Raw genomic sequence first — 3,562 nt, 5'->3', positions numbered from 1 at the left:
GGATTGATTATAGCCCAGCCCATTTTTTATTTTGAGACAGGGTCTCGCTAAGTTGCTAAGTTACACAGGTTGGGCTTGAACTTGCTCTGATCCTCCTGCCTCAGCCTCTCGGAGTGCTAGGATTATAGTTGTGCACCACCACATCTGGCAACAAAGACCTTCTGTCCCCAGAGGCTTTGACCATGCCCTCAGACTCACCTGTATCACCTGGACAGCCGACTGTTTGTCTCAGGCCTTACATTCGTTAAAGTAGTGCTAGAGGCCAGGTGTGGTGGTGCTCGCCTGTAATCCCAGCACTTGGGAGGCTGAGGCATGAGGATCACTGTGATTTAGAGGCCCACCTGGGCTACAAAGTGAGTTCAAGGCCAGCCTGAACTGCATAGTGAAACTCTGTCTCAAAGAGGCAAATAAATAAATAAATACAGTAATTCTAGATGTTAAAATAAACACATTCCAAACTGTGTAGCAGCTCAATCTAGTTCATTTCTTGATTGCAAGAAGCCTAAATGATCGTTCCAGCGCAGAGGGGTCTGTCCGCCCATTGATGATTATGATTCGGGGACCCAGGATCTATCGCAGGCTCCGACATCTCAAACTTGCTGTCTCCAAGGCTGTCCAAGAGTGGGTGGCTTATCACCCACAGGAACTTATTTCCCTGGGTTCTGGGGTCTAGAAGTCTGAGATCAAAATACCCACCTGGGGCTGGGGACTTAGCTCAGCGGCACAGTGCCTGTCTGGCAAGTGCAAGGTCGTGAATTCAATTCCTGGTACTGGGGAAAAAAACAAAACAAAATAATAATAATAATAATTTAAAAAAACAGCAAAATACCCACCTGTCAGGCTCTGGGGGGCCCTCTTCTCGGGTGCAGACTGCAAACGCCTCCTGGTGCTCTCTCCTGAAGGGAGGAGGAGTAGCTGGCTGGCCTTGCTTTACAGGTGCACTGATCTCCACTGGAGGCTCCGCCCTCAGGGCCCGATTAGCTCCTAAATCCCCACCTTCAAATACTTTACACTGGGGACTAAATTTCAACCTAGGAATTTAGGGGGACACAAAAGTTCAGTCCATAACAGCACATCAGACTGGACCAAGGGGAAGGAAAGCCTGCAGAAGACACAGCTGCTTCTCCACTGTCCTGGCTGGCTCCTGGTCAGCACGCCACCAGCGGACCCGGTCCCCTGACTCCTCTGACAGTGACAGGTGCACAGGGAGTGCAGTACCCGGGAGCCCGAGCCCAGCCAGCCTCAACTCCAGGCTCTGGACAGCTGGGCAGGTACTTTCCGGTGAGGTTAGTTCTCCGCGCTCCATTCCCTTCCTTCCTCCAGCCAAGGGCCCAGCCTGGTACTGGTCAGTCAGCCTCCCTGACGGAATCCTGTCCTGGAGAAAACTGGAGGTGGACGGGTCGGTGCCCACACGGATTGATGACCACCAAAGCCTGCTTCTTAGTTCCCACAATGAGTTTCCCAGTATCCCTTGCGCCGTCCAGCCCCTCCCCCTGCCTCACTCTCAGCCCCTGAGAATTTGGGGGCCACAGGGCAGGATGTTCCTGCCCTTCCCCACCCTCTTCCCAGCCTGGCCTCTCCCTCTGCATGTGCTGCTGCCTGTGGGACGCTTCCTCCGGGATCCCCCAGCTCTTCATACGGGACAGATCTCCAACCGCAGGCGTCATCACCCAGCCCACCTCCCCGTGGCCGCTTTTTCCTACCATAGTGACAGCCTCACCCAGCAGTCATCCCAGCTGGAAACTCGAGGGGATCCTTGCCTTGCTTCTCAGGTTAAATTCTGGCCAAACTTTTTTTTTTTTTTGCTTGTTTTTATTTTTGTTAGTGGAGGTACTGGGGGCTATATCCGGGGCCTTCACACCAAGCTACATCCCCAACACTTTGTATTTTTTATTTTGAGACAGAGTCTCTTTAAATCACTAAGTTGCGCAGGCTGGGTACAAACTTGTCATCTTTCTGTCTCAGCCTCCCAGAGCACTGGGATGACATAGGTGGATCACCACACCCAGCTACATAAATCTTTTTCTCTTTCTTTCTTCCTCTCTTTGAGATAGTTCTCCGCTGTGTAGTTCAGGTCAGCTTTGAACTCACTATGTAACCCAGGCTGGGCTTAAACTTGAGCTCACTTTGTAGCCCAGGCTGGCCTCGAACTCACCAGGATCCTTCTGCCTCAGCCTCCGAGTGCTGGGATTACAGGCGTGTGCCACCACACCCGGCTTCCAAAACAAGTTTCTTAAATCCGCTCCCTGCACGCTTTTCCTGGGCTCTAGCTGCCACACCTTGCATTCATGGAGTTGCAGCCCTGCAAGGCTTCTGGTGTCTCCAGTCCCCAGCGACTCCAAAGGGGCCGCAGGGAAATCTCCTGTGTGTGGACCTGACCTCAGCACCCACTTTCTCAAAGCCCGTCATCTGCAAGCAAAGTGTGGGCTTCCCTCGGAGGTTCCTGAGACCCCACTGACGACCCCGCTTCCCCTTCAGCAGCCCCTCGCTCCCTGACATTCCAGAATCACTGGGCTTTCCTCTGCGTCTACCCGCTGGACCCGGGCCCCATGCGGGAGCCGTGCCTGGGCCCTCTGTGGTCCTCCCTAGAACGCCCTCTGCTTTCCTCACCTGTGCCAGAGCTCTTGCACCCCTGCCTCCAGCGGCACAGGGCAGGAGGAGCTCGCTGGGGACCTCAGCATGCACTTGGTGCTCAGTGGAAGCTCACTGAATAAGTGACGAGGGCGGAGAAGGTACCCACTGAAGGGATGGAAAACCTTTGTTTAGATCTGCTTGCCTTATGCCGTCCTGCCTTATGCTGAATGAACATTTCCTGCTCCTGCTCAGGAGAGCCAAATGATATATGCATATGTATCTGTGAAATCTGATCCTCTGCCCGAGAGCCGGCCCATCAATTAATCATGCCTGGCTATCTGCACAAAACCTTTCTCTCAGAGCACTTTTGCGGGGAGTGCCGGGCCCTCCTGCTCCGCCAGAGCTGCAGGCAATCTCACAGCTGTCGGGCTCTCACGGGACCCCACGGGGCCCTGGGAAGCAGCCAGAAAGAAACATTTTCTCCCTTTTTATCTTCTTTCCCCACGCACCCTACCATCTCTATTTTTTTTCCTTTTATAGTGCTGGAGGTCAAACCTAGGGCCTCGCCCAGGCTAGGCAAGTACTCTACCAAGAAAACCTGTGCAAGGGTGACAACCATCCAAGGGACTAGCATGAGTCCAGCGAGTCAGGGGTTTGTTCTCTTCTGCTCTGTTGGACCCCTGGCTCCCTGCCCTCCTGGATGTAGGCCCGGTGGCACCCTACAGATCTGAGGTGCAGGGCAGGGCTCTGTGGGAAACTCCCTGTGCCTGGGGATGGTGGAGCCGCATGCCTCAGCCCTCAGGTCATTTGTCTGTGGTGCTTTCTTAGGTAGACAACCACCCAAGCTGGGTGTGGTGGTGCACTCCTGTAATCCAAGCACTCAGGAGGCTGAGGCAGGAGGATTGTTGCGAGCTCGAGACCAGCTTGGGTTACAAAGTGAGCTCAAGGCCAGCCTGAACTGCATAGCGAGTCCTTGTCTCAAAAAAAA

At 53.8% G+C, this 3,562-nt stretch overlaps 1 long non-coding RNA gene across 1 annotated transcript in view; it reads right to left on the bottom strand.

Moving 5' to 3' along the window:
- Positions 1–459: 459 nt before the first annotated feature.
- The window catches only part of LOC102016348, a 7,123-nt gene continuing 4,020 nt past the window's right edge, over positions 460–3,562 (bottom strand). Inside the window, exon 3 of the long non-coding RNA XR_001232445.1 lies at positions 460–770. This is a non-coding gene — a long non-coding RNA (uncharacterized LOC102016348). The remainder of the gene's footprint in view (positions 771–3,562) is intronic.

Source organism: Chinchilla lanigera, unplaced genomic scaffold (assembly GCF_000276665.1).
Source record: "Chinchilla lanigera isolate Chin_1 unplaced genomic scaffold, ChiLan1.0 scaffold00007, whole genome shotgun sequence".
Lineage (NCBI taxonomy): Eukaryota > Metazoa > Chordata > Mammalia > Rodentia > Chinchillidae > Chinchilla > Chinchilla lanigera.
The sequence above is the reverse complement of the archived record's forward strand: the minus strand, read 5'-3'. Positions and strand labels throughout refer to the sequence as shown.